Source organism: Alexandromys fortis, unplaced genomic scaffold (assembly GCF_014885135.2).
Source record: "Alexandromys fortis isolate MF-2015 unplaced genomic scaffold, M_Fortis_MF-2015_v1.1 scaffold_6, whole genome shotgun sequence".
Lineage (NCBI taxonomy): Eukaryota > Metazoa > Chordata > Mammalia > Rodentia > Cricetidae > Alexandromys > Alexandromys fortis.
Genome location: NW_026067902.1, coordinates 9,868,459 through 9,895,049, shown reverse-complemented (window position 1 = coordinate 9,895,049; position 26,591 = coordinate 9,868,459). Strand labels below are relative to the sequence as shown.

At 42.2% G+C, this 26,591-nt stretch overlaps 1 protein-coding gene across 1 annotated transcript in view; it reads right to left on the bottom strand.

Annotated features, from left to right (window-relative positions):
* Nucleotides 1–26,591, bottom strand: part of LOC126496769 (signal-regulatory protein beta-1-like) — a 73,193-nt gene that overhangs the window by 30,586 nt on the left and 16,016 nt on the right. Inside the window, exons 3-6 of the mRNA XM_050134374.1 lie at nt 24,648–24,771; nt 23,244–24,361; nt 19,326–20,393; nt 17,488–17,657 (exon numbers count right to left, since the gene is read on the bottom strand). The gene's annotated coding sequence lies outside the window, so the exon portion shown is untranslated. The remainder of the gene's footprint in view (nt 1–17,487; nt 17,658–19,325; nt 20,394–23,243; nt 24,362–24,647; nt 24,772–26,591) is intronic.

The window sequence follows — 26,591 nt, the reverse complement described above, 5'->3', positions numbered from 1 at the left end:
TCTCTCCCTCCCTCTCTCTCTCCCTCCCTCCCTCTTTTCCTCCTTACCTTCCTCCTTTCCTCCCTTTTTGTCTCTCTAGCTCTCTCCCTCTCTCTTTTCTCTCCCTTCTCCTGCCCTACCTCCTCCCTTCCCCTCTCTCTTTCTATATATTTATATATATAAATATATACAATATAAATATATATTTATATACAGTATATGTGTTTCATAGTTCTGAAACTGGCAGCCATGAAGCCCAAAGTTGACATCATAGGCCCCAGACCCTTTCCTTGCCACCAGGCCTCCCAGCCCCCACCTCTGTGCCACTTGTTCTCCCTCTGATCGATCCCTGAAATCCCACTATCTCCCTGTCCCTAAAAGGTCTACAATATGAAGACGTTCAAACAGACCAGGAAAGTTCCCTGGGACTCAGCTCCTATCTAGAACATGATTTTGCTACCCCTGAGTGCTGGCCTGCATGCTCTGAGGGTCTCCATGGCCAAGACTCACCTGCAAATGCCAGCAGAAGGGTTGGCAGAAGAGGTCCCAGGCCCAGAGCCTTCAAAACTATAGTAGCCATGGTAAGAATGCCTGGGTGAAACTCGCAAGAGCCCAGGAGCCTCTGGCTGGTCTCTTCCCAACCTAGGCTGTCCTATAAATCTGCCCCCACTTAGCAGAGTCTGAGCAGAAGTTAGAGCCACACTGAAGGAAGTGGTCATTGTGGCTAAGGTCTCTGTCCATCCCTCAAGCCCACATCCAAAGAAAGTTTACCATGTTGTCTGGGTGATGATTTTGTGGAACCCCTAAACCAGAATAGGGATGAACCGAGCTCACCACCAGCTTCTAGCCACAGCGCTGGTGTCTGATGTACCGAGCCCTAGATTCCCCTGTCCTGGAGGGACCATCACTGTCTCTCAGAGTCTACTCTATTACTGCCTGGGGACAACTTGTGGAAACCTAGAATGGATGCTGAGTCCCAGAAAGGCAGCTACAGTGAAGCTTGTAAGTACAACAAGATATGATGAAGATAGAACACAGACTTTAAAACCCAACCCTTGGTCTCCACTTTGGGTTCATAAATGTTGCTTCGGCATTTTCCTGTTGCTCAGAATCATGTAATACTCACCAAGCTACAGAAAAAATGAACCCAAGACACAGCAGCCTGTTTCTCCTACCTGTTAGGGACAATCTCTCCCCTGGGTTTCTCTTTCCCTTACTCTGCTGTGTCTGGCATCTCAGTTATTCACTTGAACATACAGGTCTGGTCTGCTGTTTTGAGGGCTTTGATTTGGTTTGTTTGTAATATAGAAATTGATCTAATGATTTTATGCATATTAAGTAATTACCGAGATACAACTCCAACCTTAGCTGATATTTATCTTTTTTCCCTATAAAAAATAATTTGACATGAAAGGCGTTGCATGTCCTGGGTACATCGAAGGAATACCGTATTAATGAGGCCCTTGGTGTCAGGTGTGTCCTCAGAAGTGATGATGAAGCAGGCCTGTCTTCTTTCCCTCTTTTGCCACATCCCACCTGCCCTCCCCAGTGTATCCACTCAGCTGATGTGGATCTCATCAGTCTGAGAGGGAAACTTCTATGGAAATCTCTCCCTTTCTTCTAACTACCACCACTCAAGTAAGCAGGGCACTCCAAGAAAGAGAACTCCGGAGACCCAGGAGCTCCCACGAGGAAGAGGTGTGTCCTCTCTCCTCTGGTATAGGTTTCCTGGACTGTAACCTCATGTCATGTTTATCAGAGGGAGAAAGGAGGAAGTGGGAAGACCCAACCTAGTGGGGAAATAAAATGGAAAGAAAACATCCTGTGTGTCCTCCAGGCAGAGGGATGGTGAGTGAGGGGGAGGGAGGTGGAGAAGCCTGAAAAAAAGGAAGAACCTATTCTGGGGTCCTGGCTCTCTGCAAGAAGTCCCAGAAGCAAAGATTCAGCCATGTGCCGAGTCAGATAACCTAATCCAGGCAGGATGACAACGGACACAGATCCCTTAGGAATGAAGGTCTGGGTTAGTTCTCCAGAGCCACGATCTGTTAAGGTGCTTGCTAAGGGTGGATGAAGTCCAGAATTGGAAGTAGAGCACGGTAATTATAAATACGAGCTAAGGCCACATGATCAGTTGCAGAATCAAAGATTATAATTGACATGAGTGTTTCTGTCATATTTTGTTAAGAATATATTTGTACAGATATTTGTTTTTTCTTTTAATTTTTTATCATATAATATAACATCAATTATTAGTCCTTAAAAAATTAAAAAATATCCTTCAGGAGATATTTTCCCCTATCCTAAAATTTATAATGCATTAGTGGTTGTATAAAGGATAGTTATATTAGACATAATAATGACCTGCTTAAACATATAATCCTTTTGCTATTGTACATGGGATAGTTATGCCATGTTATATATAGTTATGATCTAGTTGTTGTTATCATTTAGAAATAAAGCATGACATAAGGAGATAGATTGTGTGTCAATTTGACAAGGGGTGGATTTCTGGTAGCTATTCATGGTTGTCATCTTGACTACATCTGGAATTAACTAGAATCCAAGTAGTACATTTGTGAGGGGTTTTTCTTAATTAAATAATTTGAAGTGGAGAGACTCACTTTTAATCCAGATCTCTTGACGTGAGAAGATCCACCTTTAATCTTGGCCATACCTTCTGCTGGTAGATTATATAAAGGATATGGAAGGAGGAAGCTCTCTTTGCCCGCTTGCTCTTGCGGGCAAGTCCATTCCTTCACTGGCATTGGAGCCTACTTCTTCAGAATTCCAGCACACAGCAAAGACCAGCTGAGACATCCAGTCTCATGGACTGAATAACTACTGGATTCTTGAACCTTCTGTTGGTAGACAGAATGTGTCTTTCTTTCTTTCTTTCTTTCTTTCTTTCTTTCTTTCTTTCTTTCTTTCTTTCTTTCTTTCTTTCATCTGTCTATCAGTCTGCCCATGATTTGAACTATTTTATAAACTTAAAGAGACAAATGCATTTGATTATCCTGATTCACCAATTATGAGAGGGACAGATTTGGTGACTCTGTATATAAAACTTTTGACAATTTGTCAAAAAAAAAAATAAGGAAAATCAACTTTCTCCAGAAAGGGAGCTCACGATAGGCTGAAGTCACAATTGTACTAGTATCCAGTTTGGTGAACTAATGAGTTTTTATTGGAATTACTAACATGAGTATGGATGAGGATTCCTTACAAGATAATTCAAAAGCAGCTGCATCACTAGGAAGCCCACTCAACATGGGTGATGGCTCCCCAAACCCTGCAACCCCAGATCTGCTGTGCAGCTTGCAAGCCATTCTACAGTCCAAACATCTCTTACCCACATGTTACTGCTTTTTACACTGCTGGGGAGGGGCCTTCAAGGATCTTAGGCTCAGGCATGACTGTTACTTCTCTCTTGTTTATGACTAGGGAGTCTTCCTTCCCCTCCTAGAGGAAATGCTCATTTGTAGGGAAGCTGCAATTTCAGAGAATATACCATATAACACAGGCACAAGTCCCCCCCCCCCCCAAAGCACACTGCAACCAAGACCCAGGAACTAGATAGACATCATTCCTGTGACCCTCAAAGTTCTTAGGAAGAGTTCCTGAGTACGCTAATGTTTTTGCAAACCTGACATAGAAGTCAGGTACAGTTTCCCCTTGGCCTTATTTTACATTGTTGTAATATTCTGGTACAGTCAGGATTTTGTGTAATAATTTTGGTGTCAGACCAGAAAGATGATTTCTTAACTCAGTACGAGCATTTTTGGCATCTGCCTCTATTTACAAAAGTCCTCAAGGGTAGCGGGTTCCACTCTGCCGAGCAAAGCCTTCTTCTGCCTTACTTCCTGGAAGCAATAAGTGGATTAATTGATATAGGCAAGAAAACCTTGGTTCATGTGCTATTAGAGTAATATGAAATTGTTTAAAATTCCTAGTCCTTCCCGATACAGATCTGAGAAGCCCATAATCAAAGGTTTCAGCTCAGTTCTCTCCAGGGAGTAAAGAGAATCTGAGTCCCCTCTTCCTCTTAGTTTTAGATTTAAAGGAGCTCCAATACTATTTTCCTTTTCCTATAGAATTTGGTTCGTCTTGAGAATGGCCCAAGTCTCTTTGGGAGTTGCTAGAGGAGCAAAGCGTGGTTGTGAAGGAGGAAGCGGAAGTTCTGTTGGAGGAGGCAAGGGGACAGAGGGATGGATGGCAGTGGAGGGTTGAGATGTGTTGAGTACTTCAACATTCATCTTTACTTTTGACACTCTCTCCAAGACTTTCTTTCTGGTCTCCTGTTCCTCAAATATCTATTTTAAATCTGATACTGCTTTTGCTGTGGGATATCCACCAGAGACAACTCCTCTGATATGGGTTTAAGCCAATAGAAAGTCTTTTATTAGCCAGTTGGCTACTATATTGGGTGTTTGGGATCCAAGTGTAGCCCCATACCTTTCTCAGATTGAGCTTTTAAGCACAAAAACAAGGTTCTGGGTTGACATACTTCAGTTAATAAGAACAGTTAGCCAGAAGTGGAACTACACTTAGAGACTTTTTCAGAACTATGGACTTGGATGGATTAGGTCTTTGTTTTAGTTTTGGCAGGTGGTGCTGTCTATATGCCGAATTTTATGACCTGAGTGATACTTCCATCCTGCAGTCAGTTGTGCTAAGGGATGGGGTCTACTAAGGTCTGGGGCCCTGTCATATTTTCCAAACGTTCTCTGTTTATATTCTGCAAATTAACAGCTTTATTGTTTCTTCTTTTGGAGTAGTGGTTCTCAACCTTTCTGATGTTGTGACCCTTTAATACAGTTTCTCAAGTTGTGGTGACCCCAAACATAAAATTATTTTTGTTGCTACTTCATAACTGTAATGTTGCTATTGTTATGGATTGTAATGTAAATATCTGTGTTTTCTGGTGGTCTCAGGCATCTTCTGACATCATATATATCACACACACACACATTGGTTTTTCGAGACAGGGTTTCCCTGAAACTCTGGTTATCCTGGAATTGCTCTGTAGACCAGGCTAACCATGAACTCACAGAGATTCTCCTGCCTCTGCCTCCTGAGTGGTGGGATTAAAGGCACATGTGACCATTGCCTGACTTTTCTTCAATATCTTAAAATTTTTTTATCATACAAGCTTTTCACTTGCTTGGTTATAGTTACCCAAAAATATTTCATAGTTTTGAGGCTACTGTGAAATGTGCTATTTCCCTGATTTTTTCTCAGTCCATTTGTCGTTTTTGTATAGGAGGGCTTCTGATTTCTGCTTTAATTTTGTGTGTTGCTACTTCGCTGAAAGTGGTTATCAGCTGTAGGAATTACCTGGGAAAGATTTTAGGCTCACTGTACATTGTCACATAATCTGTAAGTCGCAATGCTTTGATGTCTTCGTTTTTCTATTTGTATCCCCTTGATCTCCTTCAGTTGTCTTATTCCTCTAGATAAGACTTCAAGGTATGGAGAGAGTGGGTAATCATGTCTTGTTCCTGATTTCAGTGAAAATACTTTGGGTTTCTCTCCATTTAAGTTGGTGTTGGCTATCGGTTTGCTGTGAACAGCCTTTCCTATGTTTAGGTATGTCTCTTGCATTCCTAATCTCTCCAGGGCTTTATCATGAAGGGGTGTTGGATTTTGTTAAAGGCCTTTCTGCATTAAATGAGATGACCGTGCAGATTTGTCATTTGGTTTGTTTATGTGGTGGGTTCTATTTATTGTTTTATGTGTATTGAATCGTGAAGTTCTGGGGCAAAGCCTACTTGATCATGGTGGATAATCTTTTTGATGTGTTCTTGGATCCAGTTTGCAAGTATTTTATTGAGAATTTTTGCATTTCTGTTCATAAGGGAAATTAGTCTGTAATTCTCTTTCCTTATGGTATATTTATGTGGTTTAAGAACCAGGGTAAATACTTAAATACCTGCAGCCTTGTAGAATGAATTAGGCAATTTTCTTTCTGTTACTATTTTGTGGAATACTTTGGGAAATATTTGAAATAACTCTTTTTTGAAATCCTGGTAGAAATCTGGTCTTGGTCTTTTTTTTTTTATTGGAAGACTTAATTACTGCTTCTATTTTACTAGGGACTATAGGTCTGTTTAAACTTTTTTTTTTTTTAGATCTTGATTTAACTTTGGTAGGTGTTGTACATCAAGAAAATTATTCATTTCTTTTTTGGAAAACAATTTTGTGGAGTACAAGTTTTTAAATTATTTCATTATGACTCTGGATTTTCTCCATGTTTGTTTTTATGCTTCCCTTTTAGTCTCTAATTTTGTTAATTTGGATCTTCTCTCTCCACCTTTTAGTTAAATTGGCTAAGGGTTTGTCAATATTATTGATTTTTTTCAAAGAACCAACTCTTTGTTTCATTTATTCTTTGTGGGTTTTTGTTTGTTTGTTTCTATCTTATTGATTTCAACTCTGGGTTTGATTATTTCTTGTCATCTAGTTTTTGAGGTGTTATTGCTTCATTTTATTCTAGAGATTTCAGGTGTGCTATTAAGTTACTAATATGAGACCTCTCCATTTTTTAGATGTAGGCATTTAGTGCTGTATGAACTTGAATCTTAGAACTGCTTTCATTGTGCACCATAAGTTCGGGTACATTGATTTTTTTATTTTCATTCAATTCTAGAAAGTTTTTCATTTCTTTTCTAATTTCTGTCTTGACCCATTTTTCATTCAGTAGTGATTTTGTTCTGTTTCCACGAGGTTGTAGGCTTTCTGTTGTTTCTGTTTTTGTTGAAATCCAGCTTTAATGTGTGGTGATCAGATTGGATGCAGAGTGTTATTTCAATTATCTTGTGTCTGTTGAGAACTGCTCTGTGGTCAAGTATGTGGTCAGTTTTGGAGAATGTTCCATGGGCTGCTGGGGACATACATTCTTTTATATTTGGGTGAATTGTTCTGAAAATATTTGTTAGGTCCATTTGATTTATGACATCATTTAGTCCCTGCATGTCTCTATTAATTTTTTGTCTGGATGACCTGTTTATTGCCAAGAGTGGGGTATTGAAGTCTCCCACTATCAGTGCGTGTGGTCAATATGTGATTTAAGCCTTAGTAGTCTTTCTTTCTTTCTTTCTTTCTTTCTTTCTTTCTTTCTTTCTTTCTTTTTGATTGACAACTGTTTTGTATTTATTCTTCATGTCTTTCAAAACCTGCATCTCAATTACACTCATCTCCCACTCATAATGTTTCTTGTAAGAGTTCGATTGTTCTTATGTTTGGTGCATAGATATTAAGAATGCCATCTTGGTAGATTTTTCTCTTTAATGAGAATGTAGTGTGCTTTCCTATATCTTCTGATGAGGGTTTTTTTTTTTTTTTGGAAGTTTCTTTTGTCAGATATTAAAACAGCTATACAAGCTTGCATCTCAGATCTGTTAATTTTGATTATATTTTTTCATCCTTTTACCCTGATGTATGTCTGTGTGTTTCTTGGATACAGGCAAAAGTTTTCAAATCCATTTAGTTAGTCTGTGTCTTTTTATTGGGAATTGAGACCATTGATGTTGAGCAGTATCAACAAGCAATGTTTGTTGGTTCTGTTATTTTGATGTGGTGGTGTGAATTTTCTCCCACTTCCTCTGATTTACTGGTCTGGTCTTACTTATTCCTTTTGTTTTCTTGGTTGTGGTTTGCCTCTTCAGGTTGAAATTTTCCTTCTAGAACCTCCTGTAGGGCTGTCCTTGTAGATAGTTACTGCTTAAATTTGGTTTCATTATGGAATGTGATTTTAAAGGAATCCACAGCTGAGAGGCTTTGAACTTTTAAAGAGATTTGGAATTTTACAAAGACTTTGGATTTTAAAAGAGACTGAATATTTTAAAAGGACAGAATTTTTAAGTGTTTGAATTTTTAAAGACTGGGACTTTTAAAATTTGTGATGCTTATATTGTAATGTGGATATTCATGTGTGATCTTGGAAATTAACAAGAAAGGAAAGGTTGTGGCTTAACAGTGATTTGTTTGTGTGTTGGGCTGACAAAGGATCCATTGGGATGGTTAGTTTTAAGTCAACGCCATACAAGCTAAAGCTATTGAAGAGGAAGGAATCTCAGTTGAGAAAACACCTCCATGAGACTGGGCTGTGGGCAAGCCTGCATGGAATTTTCTTAATTAGTGATTGATGTGGAAGGGCCCAGCCCATTGTGTGTGGGGCCACCCCTGGGCTTGTGATCCTGGTTCTATCAGAAATCAGTCTGTGCAAGCCGTGAAGAGCAAACCAATAAGCACCGCCCTTCCACAGTCCCCGCCCCCAGGTTCCTGAGCACCACCCTTCCATAGTCCCTGCCCCCAGGTTCCTGCCCCTCTTGAGTTCCTGTCCTAACTTCCTTCACGGTGAACAGTGATGTGGAAACGTAAGTCAAATAAACCCTCTCCTCCCCAGGTTGCTTTGGTCATGGTGTTTCATCACTGCAATAATAACCCTAACTAAGACAGAATTTCAGGATGGCATGTTTAGCAATTAAAGTTTATTAAAAATCCAAAGGTGATAATAATCTATTCATGGTAACAAAAACTAACTTAAAAAATTGTTAGTTTTTTAAGAACCAGGTGTGCTGATGCACACCTTTAATCCCAACGCTTTGGAGGTAAAGTCAGGTGGATCTCTGTGAGTTTAAGGCCAGCCTGGTCTACAGAGCAAATTCCAGGACAGCCAGGTTAACACAGAGAAACCCTGCCTTGAAAAACAAACAATCAAAAATGTGTTTAATGTAGATAATCACTTAAGTTTTTGGTAACTTTGTTAAACGTTAGCCACTTGGGAAACTGAGCCTTACCAAAGCCAGGACTTATGTACTGAAAACCTCTTCAGGTTGTTTGGTTCAGACTTCATCTAAATACTGTACAGAGTTTACAGCAGAAGACCGACACAGCTGCCCTTGAAAGCCTACACCCAAAGGGATGAGGGCCAAAGAGAACATCCAATATTTTGACCCCTGAGATCCATGGTGATCCAGGACCCTGGGGACAATGAGACCCTGCTGATAAGTTGCCCATCCTGTTGGGGTCCAGCTTCAATGGGGTTTGCACTTCCAGGGTAGAGGCGGGTAGATTAGAAATTTTAGGCAGGAAGAACAAAGATATGAAAGAAAAGAAACAGAGACAGAATAGGACCCGTAAGGCAATCAGTGAACTGAATTTGCCCACATTTATTTTCTATATGCTTATATACCCCAGTCCAAAGGCCAGGGGTGGGGGGAAAAAGGCAAAAGACTGCTTTAACATGGCACAAAGAACAAACAAAGCTTCAATACCTGAAACATCAAGCAACTATATCCTGAGTTAAGCATTCTCTTGTTTAGGCAGAACATGCAATGACCACACCTTAGACGAAACATCCTGTAGGCAGCCACTCCCTGAGTCAAACTTCCTGTCACATCCTTGAAGGAGCAGGAATAGGCTTGAATTCTCTGACCTTTGGTCAAGGTAGAATGGACCCACTTCTGTGGACCCCCACAACATTCTTTTTAAAAAAAATATTTATTTATTTATTATGTATACAATATTCTTTCTGCATGTATGCCTGAAGGCCAGAAGAAGGTACCAGACCTCATTACAGTTGGTTGTGAGCCACCATGTGGTTGCTGGGAACTGAACTCGGGACCTTTGGAAGAGCAGGCAATGCTCTTAACTGCTGAGCCATCTCTCCAGCCCCCACAGCATTCTTTTAATCAGAGAAACCATTGGGTCTACAGAGATTAAATTCTAGTCAAAGTACATCTTACAAGAAAGGAAGCCACTAGTGTCCTCAGTTTATACATGATAAAAATATAGAAATGATATGGGGTCTACATCTGTGTTAAACAAGTATGTGAGGGATACGCAGCTTCATTGAAAAGGCGTTATAAAGACTAGAATGTCTGTAGCCGGCAGTGGACTGGATTCCAGATAGACCATGACCTTCCCCTTCCTCCCTGCTACTGCTGACGGTGTGGGTAAAATTATCTGCCCCCTGCTATATGCAGAAGGGAAGCCTTGCCGCTGCCCGGAGCAACCACAGAGCAGATGGAGAAACAGAACTGGCAACTTCCCCCCAAATGGGGGTGGAGTGGGGGAAAGGAACTGGCATTTGTGACAAGCCACATTCATTTACAGCCTATTAAGTAAGTGGGACCCCGATTACAACAAGAAATGACCGATTGAGACTGAAAATAGTTTAAAGATGAAAAGAGAGCCATTCCCGAGGCCATTGCCCTGTGTTTGTTAAAGGGCTCCATTAGGGAACTCGAGTCAGCCAGGCAGTTCTAGAAGCCACGGCAGGCTGGCACTTTTATGTTCCCTGGCTTGCCGGAATCCCCGGTGAACTCGTGAACAATGTGACCCTGTGCCCGGAATAAGCCCTGACAGCGACTTAGGGCCCTCTCCAAATATAGATTTTATTGATTGATTGATTTTGGCTTTTAGAGACAGGGTTTCTCTGTGTAGCTCTGGGAGGTAAATGCAGAATTTTAGAAAGCCCAATTAAAAAAAAATTTGTTGTTGACTTTATAGAACTTCCCCAAATCAGGAGTCACAAATACTTGGTTGTCTTTGTACTCTCTCTGGCTAGCTAAAAGTCTTTTCTATTCATCCAGAAAGTATCTACGCAGTAGTCCAACTTCTAGAACAAAGGGTCCTTAGGTTTGCAATTCCTGTTATTACTGGGTCAGACAATGGGCCAGGACTTAAGGTAAATCTAACAATACCTTATTATATAAAGGGCATAGTGCCGACAGAGTTCGCTTTGGTTTTACTTTTACTAAGTATGCTGATTAGAATTAGATATAAAGAATTAAATGCTTTGATAAAATAGATTAAATTTAAAATACATGACGCTTGCATGTCAGGACATCCCCTGGATAGAACAGTGCTCCTTCCTCGGATGGGAGACAACCCCCCCTGCAATAACAGCATGTTAGGTATTGCACATTACAGAATGAGAACAGATCGGAAAACAAGGCTTGCCAGGACCTGTTGCTCCTGTCCCCGACTGTGCAGGCAGGACCACCAAACCTTCTCCTTACCAACAGAAGTGAGCTACTCCTCAAGTCTCACACAACAGGGGGGTGGATTCGTTTGCCTATGGGGGACTTTGGAGGCAGGACCCACACTGTGACCATCTCAAACAAGGGAGGGGCAGATGGTCGGTGCCCTGTATTCATCCCACAAGCTGAACTATGGTAGTGCTACGGACATGGGAATGTTTTACCCAGTCTGCCACCAGACTGCTGGGACCTGTGCACTGGCTCATTGCCTGTACCCTTTACCCCGGCCCTCCGTTTTCCTCCTCTTAGCAAAGTTAAGCCCTGGAGTAAAAGGGCAACACCTGCGTCCTTTGATACCTATATTGTTCTCCAAAGTTGTACCACGCTTTTCAGCTGCAGCACTTTGGACACATTTCTGGCAGCACAATTACAAAGCCAACCCAGCTCCGTAAGAACAGGAAGCCAAGCTCTAACTCCTCAGAATACGGCACAGGATCCCTTGCACTGTGTGTAAAAACCCAATGAGACCCCTGCTGGAAAGGCTCGCTTGTTTCTAAATCTTTCCCTATTATAATACACGTGGCAGAGAGGATTCCCTGGCCTCAACACAACAGAATGAAGCCAGCTGCTTGCCACTGGGAATGGATGCATTCCTGACCTGTCAACACCGTGTGAATTGACCATCCGGGGAGGCCAAGCTCTGATGCCAGAAGACCCCGTGAGACCAGAGAACCGTGAGATGTCTCCATCATTGCTCGGGCTTCTCCGGAAGCTACCTAGACTATGCACGGTGGAGGCATGAGGATTCGACTACCCACAGCAGGAAGGAAAGTATTTATTTCCTTATGCATTGCACTCCTTGACATTAGCTCCATTTGTTTGCTTTTGACAGCGTCAAATTATTTTTTTTAAAAAAAAAAACACAGCATAACAAAACTCACATATTTAAACCATATTTCCTAAATAATGTTCAAGGAATCTACATTTGTTTTAATCTCTGCTGTAGGCCTGACTCTCCACAGCCTCAGCAAACAGGAAGCATGACAAAAAAAAAGCTTCTGTTGACTCCTAGAATGATAGCTGGGAAAAATTTATGTTGTTTGCGTTTTCCGTCTCCTAATAGTTTATGATTGCTCTCTCTGGAAGACGTTATAAAAGATGAGTAAATGTATATATATATATATATTTACTCATGTCATATATATATATATAATTCTTAAAAGCTTCTGTTAACATTCTTTAGTCTTTTTTCAGTGTTAATGACTGAGTCCCCTAAGCCAGTTACGATATCTTTTGATATATGTAAAACAGAATCTGACAAACCACGTGCTAAACTTGCCTTAAAACAATGCCATGCCTAAACACACACACACACACAGAGACACACACACACACAGACACACACACACCAAAGAATTCTGCCCTCCAATACTTGGAGATTCCTGCTGAGTAAGTGGCAGCCCCTACGTTAGAAACCCTGTCCAGGTATGCTGATATAGTTATATTTCTCAGGGTATCTGGATGCCGCTGGAGATGTGAGCTGATGCTATTTTGACCTTGTGCTGACTAGTCCTATTTCAACTTGATTTAAGTTAAAGTCATCTGCAAGGAGGGGATCTCAATTGAGAAAATGCCTCCATAAGGTAGGGCTGTAGGCAAGCCTGAAGGACATTTCCTAATTAATGATTGACACAGGAGGTGGGGCCAACCCATTGTGGGTGGGGCCACTCCTGGGCTGGTTGTCCTGGGTTCTATAAGAACGCAGAAAAAAAAACCAGTAAGCAGCACTCACCCCTCCATGGCCTCTATATCAGCTCTTGCCCAGGTTCCTGCCCTGAATTCCCTCTGTGACTTAGTGTGACCTAAGAGCTGTAAGATTAAAATAAACCCTTTTGGTCATGGTGTGTATCACAGTAGAACCCCTAGTTAAGACAGATTCTAAAAGCATAAAAAAAATGGCAGAAGGGTCTAAGAAGCTGAGGAAAATACACGCAGCAAGCTGGGTGGCGCCCTTGAGCTATACCACGTTACTCACCTCTCTCCTCTATACTATAAATGATTTGTGGCTGATTCTTCTGCTTGTGGAGACCGTCTGCTTATGGAGGAATTTAGCAAATGCTACTTAACAAGCTTAATATATCCAATCAAAATATGTCACTCTGGGTTGCTATGCGGGGGTGAGGAAGCAGGCAAGGGGACAGGAGCGGTATAAAATGCTTTGTTTAACCGCACTGAAGCTCGGTTTGGGGGTCGATGTTGCCTAGGCCCGTTGTATTCAGGCACTAAAGCTGCCTCCTAGCTTTCAGCCCTGTGCCTGCCTCTTCCTTTGGTCATTTCCTGAAGCAGGAAGAGTCACACAAGAACACGAAAGCTGAAAGACTCTACAGATTGCATCATTTAAATGGAGGCCTGGGGAGTCAACCCGAACCTCGGGAAAGGAACACAGGGAAAAGGGGGTGAAAATCAATCTAATTGATAAATTGATTGAAAAATCAATCAATCAAGAGGGCCATCAGCATAGCTGAACACTAGGTCCCAAATAATTTTCCAAGGACTCAACTTTGTTCTGTGATGCATGGTCAAAATTCCCACCCACGAATCTCTACCGGTAGCTTTACAATAACCTCTGTGACCAATGGGGTTGATCCCCCCCCCCCCCCCCCCGCCCGCCCCACTTCGCCTGTACTAGAACTGGAAATGGCAAATGAAAGGAAGACAATACTAGGTCATTCCTTCCCATAACACATGAGCAGAGAGGCCCAGGAGGCAGAGCCTGGCCTACCTTTGTGGAACTAAAACCCTGGCTCAGTCCCGATGGTACCCTTCATGGTGTCTCCTCACCATTAGGGGTGACTCTGTGCCAAGCTTTAGTCTCCCCTGTGCCACAGACACATGTCCACCTGCCCACTTCAAAGTCACATCTTCCCCATCCAAAACTCACTCCTGATCATGCCTCAAGCATGACCCCCTCTTCAGAAAACACCAATAACCCTGTGGTTCTGTTGCGGAAATCAGTACCTAGAAGCCGTCCCTGTCTGTTCTCTCGTCTCCCACTCCAATATTTCTTACCCAGCATTCCCTTGGCCATCAGGTTCTGTTGGTTTTATGATCCCAGTGCAGCCTGACTACGTCCTGCCGTGTTCTGAGTTGCTAAGATGTCAGCTGGGATGACCCAATAATACCTTCTGTTTGGGGTCCTCTGCTGCTAATGGGTATATTTGTGTGTACGTGGAAGATATCTTAGCACATTAAAAAAATTATGTTGATTGTTTCTTACACTCACCAAGAAGAATTGGATCCGAATGGTTAAAGAGTACTGGGAATTAGGGCCCCTAAATGTCCCCTCGATGGTCTTGGCACTTAGCAGAACTGGCCCGCTACTTTGTCAGCACTAGCGCCATCCTGACTCTCTGCCTCACCTAGGGCCCTCCTGTTGATAGGGTCTAACTTCCAGGTAAAGCCATCTTTTGTCAGCTAAAGCATTCTGAATGAGTGGGAGAGGAATGTCTTCCAACAGCCAACAAGGCTGGGTCACCGTGGAGACTCCTCAAGGATGACACTCACCACTGCCTTATGCAACACAGACCCACGGCTGCCTGTTGGAAGGCATGCTGCAGCACCCAGTAGGCAGCCGCAGCCTCGCTTCAGACCAGGGATGTTTGAACAAAAAAAGAGCCATGGTCCTCCAAATGCTTTCAGAGAATAGCCAAAAGCTACATTCAAAGAACCCTGATGATAATGAATATGCTAATGTCGTTTCTACCAGGTCCCTACACACTTTCAAAGAAATGCTTCTGACCTTCCACATAGATTCAAAGCTTCCATTGAAGTCCAAGGGGGGTTGGGGCTTAAATGACATGAAAGTTTTTACATAAATGGATACAACTCGGGAGTTGTGAATTAAAAGCGAATTTCACCTTGTCCCCAAAAGCTCTGACCTTGAATGAGACACATTGGTCCTAATTGGTTGGCAGTGGACCTTCTGGCCAGACAGCTGTTACCTTTGGGTAGAATGAGCCGTGAAGCATTAACTGGAGTCCTTTCTGCATGACAAGTGAGCTCTGGAAACGTGGGTTCAAATGCCAACTCCGTCACACATTAGCTGGCCGAGCTGATGGAGCGCCACTTGCTTATGTGTGAAAGGCTTAGTAATTCCTTGGTGGCAATGTGTGGTCGAAAGGGGCTAGGCATCCACCCAATCACAGCGCATCCAAACTATGGAGACCCCCCACCCCACGCCTCAGTCTTCCGTGTTCCCACCTGTGCTTGTTTCTTCTAACACACACTGAGGAGGTACCCAGGATTCAGCTGTGAACAAACCAGACGAATGGGAGCTGCCTCGTCAGTGGGAGGAACTGGAGCTAAACCAGGAGCAATGAAGAATCTCTAAGAGGGGTACATTGCGGTGGAGAGGAGAGAGTAAAGCCTTAGCCTCGCGACCCGCACTCTAATCCCATCTCCAGGCTTCCTGGCTGCAGCTCTTAGGAGAGCCTTTTGATGACAGGATTCTCAAATGTTCAAAGAGACCCACACTGGCCATTCTCCCATTCACTGAACAAATATTTATGAAGTTGCAACCCATGTCTGAATGCACTGCTCTGAATGCTACAACGCTCACAATGAACAAAACAAGCAAAAAAAAATCCTTGCTCTTGGAAATTTAAATTCTAGAGAAGAGAAATAGACATTAAACAGTACGGTCTTCCCTTGGTAACCACGGGGGACTGGTTCTAGGAGTCTTAATATAGAAATCCTTCGGGGAGCGAGTCCCTTATGTCAAATGGCCCTGTGTGTGTATAACCTCCATGTGCTTTAAGTCATCTCTAGATTAATTACACGGATTAATGAAAAGACCTAATAACAATAAGTAATCACTACACTGTTTAGGGAATAATGACAAGAAAAACACAAGGCTTCTGGGAGGCCTGCCCCTTTCCAAATGGATATGAGGGAGGATTGGGGGGTGGGGAAGATGGGGAAACGGGGAGATGGGAGCAGGATCAGAATGTAAAATAAATGAAAAAAATGTTATTTAAATAAATACAAAACAAAAAAAGAAAAGAAAAAAACATAAGGCTTCACTTTGCTCTATTTTTTGCTGTTGTTATCTTGAGACAGGGTTTCTCTGTGTAACAGCCTGGCTGTCCTGGAACTCATTTTGTAGACCACACTGGTCTCAGAGTCACAGCGCTCTGCCTGCTTCTACCTCTGGAGTGCTGAAATTAAAGGTATGCACCACCACCTCCCGCTGCTTTGTGGTCTGGGGCCCGACTTCAGAAAGGATCAGAGACTCAAGACCACACACCTGAAGCAGCTAATGCTTGCCTGGCCCTGCGCAAGTGCTCAACAGAGGATAGCTTTTATTTATGACATTTTCCATTGTTATTAGTGCTCTTGTAGGCTCTGTGAATTGCCCACTTTTCTTCTTTCCTCTTTTCTGAGTGACAATAAGCAAGGCTAATCCCCAGATTCCGAGCTAGTAGGGCCCTCTGCCTCCAATCCCAGACAAAGCCAATAGGAATGGCTGATGTGTGTGGTGGTGCAGTCACAGAAAGGGCATGTAACGAGAGAGTGTCGTTGGAGAATGATCAATGTCTTGCATTCCATCCCTCTCTATGACCTTACAAATTAGATGCCTTGGAAAAGCTGTACCTTCATCCTGGGTGGAAGATAACAGCTGTTAAACAGATGGGTCTTTTTAAAGAGCTGGTACCTAATAAAATTACTTGATTCTGGTTTGGGCAGGCGGAGCTGAATGGAAGGGGGCAGGCCAAAACCTGGCATACACGCTTCCAAATTGAACCAACCTCCTCTCCCCCAGGATTCGTCCACCTACACGTTGAGTCAACCAACCTGGCCCCTAACAATGCTTTCTCAAGCTACCTCCTTTTCTTTATTCACCCCTCCCCGCGTCCTTCCACAACCCTGCTCAGACAGCAGCAGCTTCTCCCTGAGGCCTTTTCCAGCCTCCTAGAAACACAGGATTACCTCCCATAAGATCTTGCTTTACAAAGTACTTTACACATTACTTGGCTGGAGCATCCGGTTCGTTCCAGTTTTATGAAGCCTACTGTTTCGTGAGATCCTTGTAACTGGAAATTGTTTAATGTTTTTATTAGCTCTTTAAGAATCTCATACAATGTGTTTTGATCACAGTCCTCCCTCTCTCCCAACTTCTCCCAGATTCTCCCCAACATCCCTACCTATCCAACTCTATGTTCACTATGCCAACCCCCATCAAGTCCAGTTTGTGTTGACCTGGGAGTGAGGTTTGTCCCACAGTACGGCATTAAAAAAAAACTGACTTTCCCTCTCCCAGAAGCAATCAAATGCAAGTAGTTCCTCAACTAGGGGTGTGCCCACCTACCCTCCTCCATGCTGGCGTATGGTCTGGCTTGGGCCTCTAGAGAGCACATGCTTGCTGTCTATCCTGTCTTAGTTAGGGTTTCCATTGCTGTGAAGAGACACCATGACCAGGGCAACTCTTACAAAGGAAACCATTCAATTGTGGTGGCTTGCTTACACTTCAGAAGTTCAGTCCATTATCATCACGGTGGAGAGCATGGTAGAAAGCAGGCAGACATGGTATGGTTCTGGCTACATCTTGATTGGAAGGCAACAGGAAGTAGGCGGTAACACTGAGAGTAGCTTGTGTAAATGGAGACTGTACGTTCATTTCCTGGGCACTCAGACCTGAATAATCACACAAAACTATATTAATTACAACACTGTTTGGTCAATGTCTCAGGCTTATTCCTAACTAGCTCTTATATCTTAAATTAAATCATTTATATTAATCTGTGTATTGCCATGAGGCTGTGGTTTCCTGGCTAAGTTCTGGCATCTTTCTCCTTAGGCAGCTACATGGTGTCTGCATGACTCTGCCTTCTTTCTTCCTGCATTGTTTAGTTTCCCTACCTACCTATATTCTGCCCTGCCGTAGGTCAAAGCAGCTTCTTTCTTAACCAATGGCAATAAAAGATATTCATAGCATACAGAGGGGAATCCTACATCAAGCTTTGAGCATAGGAGACCTCAAGGCCCACTCCCACTGTGACACACTTCCTCCAACAAAGCCATACCTACTCCAACAAAGCCACACCCCCTAATCATGCTACTCCTTTTGGGGGGCCATTTTCTTTCAAACCACCACACTCTCACAATTCTAAGTGTTTGATCAAGCTTATTAGAATTTTGACTGATGAGACTTTGCCCAACCCCAGAAGCAGCAACCTCAGGTGCCAGGCACAGTGCTGCCACCAGAGGGTCTCATTCGTCTTTATATTTGCAGCTACTTCAGGAATGGGCATGTATGAAATTGCTGCAACTAAACTTTCAGAGCAACATTAGACCTTTTGTTTACTGCGGGAGGGCTCTGAGACCTCCACAGCCAGACGATTTGTGAGAGGCAAGAAAGCAGTTGGTTTCAACACAACCTTGGGAGTCTGACCCCAAGTGTTTATTTTAGGCATATTTAAGCACAGCACAATTTGGGTGGAAACTTTCCTGCTTACAATTAACTTAATCCCACATGCATAACAAAGCAGACGGAAGGCTCTTCGAGGAGCAAAGTAAGCAAAACAAGGATTGGGCAGGACTACATTGAAACTCTTTGTAAAGTACATGTGATGTCGTCCATAAAGATAGGTTCTGTAGTTTGAATGGGACAAATAAGTCTATGAGAAGGGTCTGGGGAATGTGGTCACCCTCCACACCAGGCTGGAAAGCACATCTTTTCCCAGCCTTCTGGGTGGATAACAGGTGTAGCATTACTTCCCTTGAAGACATGACCCCGAATGCCGACATTCCAGGTTCCTCTAGGGCTTATCTATGAGCACAAGGACTTCCGTGCTTCCTGCATCTCCCACTTTTTATTTTCAAGGGAAAAAGTTGTGGGCACAGTCGAAGCCAAGGTGTTCTCCATTACCTGCATGGCTCCTCTAGCTATTACAAGCAAGCAAAGCAGAACTGTAAGAACAGCTAGCAGAGGAGCGAGGAAAGGAAAAAGTCATCTTAACCATGATGGCCATTCAGAGGTCCTTTGAGAGACTTTGTTTATCTCTTTTTGCAGATCATTAATTTGATCATCAATACTATGAGAAAAATCTGAAAATCTGTCAGATTAAAGCAACACATGCCAGGAAATTGTTGACAATCAAGATTGTGCTTGAGCAACAGATAATCTATAATAGTAGCTCTTGTAATGAGTCGTTTTCTGTCCCTCCAGCCAGCTCCCAAATAATGACACAGAGACTTATTAATTATGAAAGCTTGACCTATAGCTTAGCCTTGTTCTTAAATTGTTCTTATAATTTAAATTAACCCATTTATATTCATCTACATTCTATCACATGCCATTACCTCTCTTCCATCGCGCACCTCCTGTTTCCCCTCCATGTTTTCTGGCTTCTCCGCACACCTAGATTTCTCCTGCTCTTCCTTTCGCTCCCTGGAACTCCTTCCTATACCTCCTGCCTAGCTATTGGCCATTCAGCTTTTCATTACATCAGTCACAGCAATAAATCTCCACAGTGTACAAATAGCCCACAGCAAGCTCTGGTCTGTAAAACTGTGGTTCTCAACTCACCCATTTCTTGGTTGATTTCTGCTAACATGTTTGCTGTAGTGTTACTAATCATGCAGGCCAATTTTGAAACCGCTTTTGCATTCTAGTAATCATGTCTGGTACTGGTAATTTTAAAAAAAGCGTAAAAATAGTCCTCAACATGGCAAAACAGCATTGTACTGTCTTCTATAAGGACATACTGGCATTTGGAGTCTATAGTGACAAGCTGAGAATTAACATGTAATATAGTTAGTAAATATAACAGCATCATTTTGGAGTCAATAGTATTGTGTCCTGTTGTCTTTCCAAGGTCTTGGCTTGATGAGTTGAAGTCTTAATGTGTCCCTAAATCAGTGCTGTCCTGGTCAGATGTACTGTAGCTAGAGCCATCTGGGACCTCATCTTGGGAAAGACTTAAGCATAACCTCACGCTGATATTAGAATAACTAAGTCATTTCCACGGATTAGTTTCTAGATATTTTCATTTAACAAATAATTTAGGTTGTATCTCCTTTAGGGCTAAATGTTTTGGGCAGCCAAAGAAGCAATATTCTTTAAAGTGCAAAACGTTAAAGTAAACCTGGCTAAATGTAGCGTGGTGTGTAGGGATTTAAGTGGGTGTATAAACCACCTTTTAAAAAATTTGCCATTTAAGTATTAGATGCTGTCATTCCACAATAGCTTGACCCTGTGTGTTGCAAGGGATTTCACTAACATGATTAATATTCTATATACTGCAAAATTCCTTAAAGCACTTGCTAGTGTAAGCAGAACCATTATCGGTTTTTAGTTGTAATGGAAATCCTGGGGAAAAAAAAAACAGTGTATAATAAATGATTGACGACATCCAAGATGGTCTCACCCTGTGAACAGAAGTAACAATCATATTAGAAAAAGTATCAACTGTTCCATGAGCATATTTTAAATTTCAAATTTCCGAGGTATCTGTTTGCCAAATGGCACTGGGTTTTAATCCTTGAGGATCAATTACGCCAGCAGAGGGCAGTGAGGTGAAAGAAGAAAAAGATCAGGCGTGAATGATGTGTTGTGCTTGTTCATGGGGTAAAGAGAATTGTACTTGTAACGTTTTTCATTTTGATGAAGAAGTTCTTGAGATTTTTGAGTGGCCTTTAAGGAAAGTACTAGGGGCAAGGAGGCAGCCAGCGCCTCATCTTAAGCACTAGCGGATGCTAACGGACCTGGCAAATTAGAATGAGCAGGAATATGAATTATGAAAAAGGTTGAGTTCATTATCATATGGATATCTGAAGGGAGAGAAATAATTATGAAATAACATCAGTAGTGGGCTTGGGTTTAAGTCTTGAAGCTTCTAATAGAGAAATGGTTTGAGCACAATCCACAGAGTCAGTTGCAATATTCAATGCCTGAGAAACATCTAATAAAAGCTGATTGATTTCTGTGAGGGAAGGCAACCGAGGTGGGTACAATTTATTTTGTGGAGGATGTGGAATCTGTATATAAAACATAAACTCCTTGTCCTCTTGAAGAACCATCTGTAATAGCATTAAACGGGATCTCTGTAGGATTCATTAGTTGTAATTGTAGGTAATACTCATGGGGTATCTTCAAAAAAATCCTAAAAGGGGGATCGTTGGGTTAATGATTATCTATACATCCCGAGGAACATGATGATATTACCTGCCAATTATTATCAGTGTGAAACAAATAATCAACCTGCATTTTATTTAATGGTATAGTGATTTCTGTAGGTTCTTTACCACTAACTTGTTTAAGAAGTCTCCTTTCCACCATTATCCAGTGTGTAATTTCTTGTAAACAAGGAGTTGCAGATAATTATGACTTGCATAAATTTCTATAATTCCATTACCTTGTTGGTCTATAATCCCAGTAGGTGATGAGGAGGAAGGATAGATAAGTCATAGATAAGGAAGTAAGGGATTAATTCTTAGAGACCACTTTTATCAGCAATATTATTTAATAAACCAATAACTCCTTCTGCTTTTGAGTTTTATGTTTCTGATCAAGTATAACTGGCAATCTCTGGAAAGTAACATAAAGAACACAGCCAGATCTTTAGTAGTGATAGTGATAAGGACGTACCAAACTGATAATGGCCCAAACGTTTTTGTAAGTAACTAAAGGAAAATTGTTTGGGAAGTTCTAAGTAGAGGATGATGGAGGACTTGTTGTGTAATAACATCCTAAATAATCGTAAAGTGATTGCTTTTAATTTTATCTGGAACTAGGTTTAAATTTGTTCTCTTTGCATTTACTGTGGAAGCGAAGCACTCATTTAAGGATCGATTAGATGAGCCAGAGAGCAAAGTGTCGTCCATTTAATGAATGAACAGTGACTTGGGAAATCCCTTTTGATAAAACTTTCCACTGATATCAGGTCATTCGTTGGCTGTTGGTTGTTTAAAGCAGGAAGAGAGAATGCAAAGCATTCCTTATTATGATGTAAAGGAACAGAGAAAAGGCCATCTTTTAAGGCAAGTGTAACACTGAATGTCTTGAGGAATCATAACAGGAGCCAGGGGCCCTTGCTGGAGGGACCCACTGTTTTCACAGTAGCATTTACGCCCCTGATATCATGTAACAGTGAAAAATTATTCTTCTCCTTTTATGAATTACAAAAATAGGGGAATTCCAGGGACTGACTAAAGGTTCTATGAACTAGCTGTAATTGTTCCTGCACTGGAAGTTGGGCCTTTTTTAATTTTTCCCCATGAAGGGGCCATTGATCAGTCCACACTGGGTCATCAGAGACCCATTGTATTTTTAAAGGCTGTATGGCTGGCTCTTGATCAATGACCCCAATTAGGGGGTATACTTCCTTGTATTATAATTATCAGGTGATTTGTTGTAGCAATGGTAAGCACTGCTTGCATTTGTTACAATATATCTGTTCCCCACAGATTATATGAGCGTCCTGGGACAATGTCAGGCTGCACAGTGCCAGAGGAAGACTCTTCGTCAGTCTGATTTAAGACAGTACTTTTTAAAGAGTCCCATTGGCGGCCAACACCTTGTAAAGGTGGGCCTCTAGACACTGGCAATGTGGGGGCTCTGCTCTTGATAATAATGGAATGACCTGCGCCAGTATCTAGAATACTTTTAATGGAATCGTTTTCCATATGTAAGGCCAACATATGATGTCTATCCTCAGATAACTGTATTGTCCTTAAGGCAAAGGAAATTAATCCCATTGCACTGTCTCTGAATGACTGGATACTGCTTTAGAGTCTGGTTCATCTTTGATTGTCTGGGTCAATTTTACCCTTGATTCTTGGGCTGGGGATTGCCCCCTTGGGAGTTTAAAGGCTTACCATCCTTGTCAAATTTGAATTGACATTCCTTAGCCCAATGTTTTCCTCTTTGACATTATGGGCACAGACAAGGGGCTGGATTACTAGATTTTTTTTTTTTTGGGCACTAATTTTTTCCAGTGTCCTTTATTTCCTCATTCAAAGCAAGGTCCCCTTCGAGCAGTTTTGTGAATCGCTGCAGCAGTGACTGATGCAGCGTGAGACGGCTGCCAACATCCTGCGTGACGGTCACCCACTTAGAAGAGTCACCGTGTCTTACTGGTGCTGTAGCAGCTCTGCACCCTCTGCTGGCTCTAGCAAACCTGAGCTGCCTGGTCAGGATATCTGCAGCTTCCCCACGAGTTACTTCCTCTTCCACAGCCTCTTAACTTGAACAGGAAACTCAGACCAAGGCTCACTGACCTTCTGTTTTAGTGGCCAGCGAGTCCGCAGTTTCTCCACGATCAGGACCAATTCTCTGGGCTTGCAGCGCACAAAGGTGTGCTGGGTCAAAACACGGGGCCAAGACATTCGTCTGTAGTAGAGCATCGCTATATCGTCCCCCTCCTCAAAGCATGTAGAATTGATAAGGACGTCATTGCCATGGTTACCTTCTGCCTGTTCATCACATTCATCATACTATCTTGCTTTCCATATCAAGTATTGTCCTGGGCGGAAGCTTCACATACTTGCTTATTGTCCCAAGGAGTAACAATATCCCTGCTTAAATTTTCCCCTAACGTATCAGTAAATAGAGCAGGCACGCCATTGGCGGCATCAGATTTTCTGAAGTTCTTTGAGAACTCAAAAGTAAATTGGTACTGTTGACACATATTTGGGTCCTGAGGATTTAAAATCATAGGCATCGTAAGAACTGGCATGGTGAGAGGTTCGGTCCAATCATTTCCTGTTGATTATGTTCCTTATCTTGTATAAGTAGTCTCTGGAAGTGAGGCGGCATGGACTGTATTTCTGAATCAGATTGATGAGAATGAATATTTGGTGTACATGATTATAAAATTGAGGTGTTTGAAAGGGGAGGCGGTGCATGTATCTAAATCAGTCTCATTAAATGTAGGCACAGTACCCCCTGCTGAGATGTGTCCAGAGGATCTTCCTCTTTATGATCGTCTTGGAAGGGATCCAGGCAGTACATCACTGCAGTCTAGACCGCAAAATAATATGACAGGAATTTTGTTCCCCTTTTCGTGGGTTCTTTTCACATTAGCTCCTATGCCTTTCCAGCTGGCAACATCCGTGGTTCCTTGTTCAGGAAACCAAGAATTTTACAGTCACTTGTGTAAGTCTTTGAATATTTTGCTAAAAGACATCTCAATAATTGTACAAAATGCTTTGCTCAGAGGACTGAGACGAACCCGTATTATTTCATTCTCTCTTACAGCTGAAACTCCTTGGATAAGACGACTGAACTCCTACCCTCTGCGTCTATTTAGAGAAAATTTTTCTTACCTTCTCCAAGTTGTGGGGGTCTCTGCAACCTTTGCATCCAGCGGTGATCCGTGGGAGGCAGAAAGTCAGTCCTATTCAACATGAATAAGAAGCCAGAGTTGGTCCAAACCTTGGGAATCTGACCCCAAGTGGTTTATTTTAAGCCATATTTAAACACAGCACAATTTGATAAAATTTTCTTGGTGATAATTAACTCAATACAGTGTTCACACAAAATATATATATAAATCTTCTTGAGAAATAAAGTTAAATAAAGAACAGATGTGACTACATTAAACTCTTTGGAAAGCCCATGTGACACCTTCCATAAAGAGGGATTCTATAGATTGAAAAAAACAAGCAAACAACAATACTAACATTTATGATGAGGGTCTGGGAGTGGGTGTGGCCTCCAGCCCCACAGACAGCACAAAGGACAGTGGGTCAGAATGTGCAATCGCCCCCAGCCTTCTGGGTGAGTAGCAGGTGTAGCCTTCCTTCCCTTGAAGGAACAACACGGATGAGAAATGACTCTCTGTATGCTGTGAATATGTCTTTTAAAATTCATTTTCTAATTTCATTTTACATTCCATCCACAGTTCTCCTCCTAACCTCCCTGCCTACCCCCAGCCCACTTTCCATTCAGTCCTCCCAGTGGGTAAGGGTTCCCAAGAGTAGTCAACAAAGTCTGGCATATTAAGTTGGGGCAGAACCAGCTCCCCCCACAATAAGGCTGAGCATGGTATCCCACCACAGGGAATGGGCTCCAATAAGCTAGCTCATGCACCAGGGATAGATCCTGGTCCTACTGCCAGGTGCCTCACAGATAGTCCAAGCTTCACCACTGTCTCCCACATGTGGAGACCTAGTTCAGTCCCATGGAAGCTCCACAGCTGTTGGTCCGGAGTTCCTGAGTTTCCATGAACTTGGTTCAGCTCTCTCTGTAGATTCCTTCATCATGATCTTGATCTACCATTGGTTAATAAAGAAACTGATTTGACCAATAGCCATACATAGTAGAGTCAGGTAGGATACAGGAAGAAAAGGGGTGGAGTCAGAGAAATGCCTGCAACCGCCAGAGAAGCAAGATTTGAGGTAGCAAGTCACAAGCCTCGTGGTAAAATATAGAATAATAGAAATGGGTTAATTTAAGTTGTAAGAGCTAGTTAATAATAAGCCTGAGATAACAGGCCAACAGTTTGTAATTAATATTAAGTCTCAGAGTGGTTATTTGGAAACTGGTGGGCAGAGGAGAAACCACCAGTTACACAGCCCTGTGTGCCAACATTCCAGGCTCCCCGAGTGCTTATCTGTAGACACAAGGACCCCTGTGCTGCCTCTAGTTGACTATGACACTTAGAATCGGAATAGATGTTTTTGACTGTTTTTTTTTCTTAATCTATTTTTTAAAATAGGAAATAAAAATGTATTTTTAAAACCTATTCCTTAGGAGTAAGGGGGAAAGGGTAGACAATGTTTCCTGGTATATTTAAGCATCAGTGTTCCAGGGAATCTTAGAATCTCAGGGTTACAAAGAACAGTGGAATCATAGTCTTACAACATGGGAGCAGTGGAAATCTATGTGCTACAGAACCCTAGATCCTTAGGTGTGGTGGTTTGGATGAGAGTGGTCCCCGTGGTCTCCATCTCCATATATTCACCAACTTGGTCCTCGGTTGGTGAAACTGCTTGGGAAGGATTAGAAGATATAGTTGTTGGAAGAGGTTTGTCATTGGGGGTAGAAATTGAAGTTTCAAAATCCCAAAGCCTTTCCAGTTTCTCTCCCCCACTTCCCTCCCTCCCCCCTTCCCTCCCTCTCTCTACCTTTTGCCTGCAGATCAGATGTGAACTTTTAGCTTCTGCTCCAGTGCTATGCTCCCACCATGGTGGTCATCAACTCCAGTCCTCTGGAGCTCTGAACTCCCAATTAAATGCCTTATTGTATAAATTGATTTGGTCATGGTGCTTTGTAACAACAGTAGAAGAGTAACTAATCTTTCCTAGACCTCTAGGATCTTTCTTAAAAGACTGAAGTCTTGCAGTCAGATCAAGTTAGACCAAATATCTAGAGGGCTCTCGGGAGACCTTCATTGTGTTGGCTTCTGCTTTTCTATGTTCCGGCCTTCGAGGGCTTTTCCTGACTTCTTATCCTCCATGTGCCCTGGCCGCTGACACTTTCTTTTGCTTGATGCCTGTTCATTTGTTAGAACTGCTCATTACCTAGCATGTGATGTTATTTTTCCCCCTTGTTTGTTTGCTGTCCATCTCCCATATACATTATATTAAAGTCAAGAACATTCTTACAACAGTCCTGGCATATTA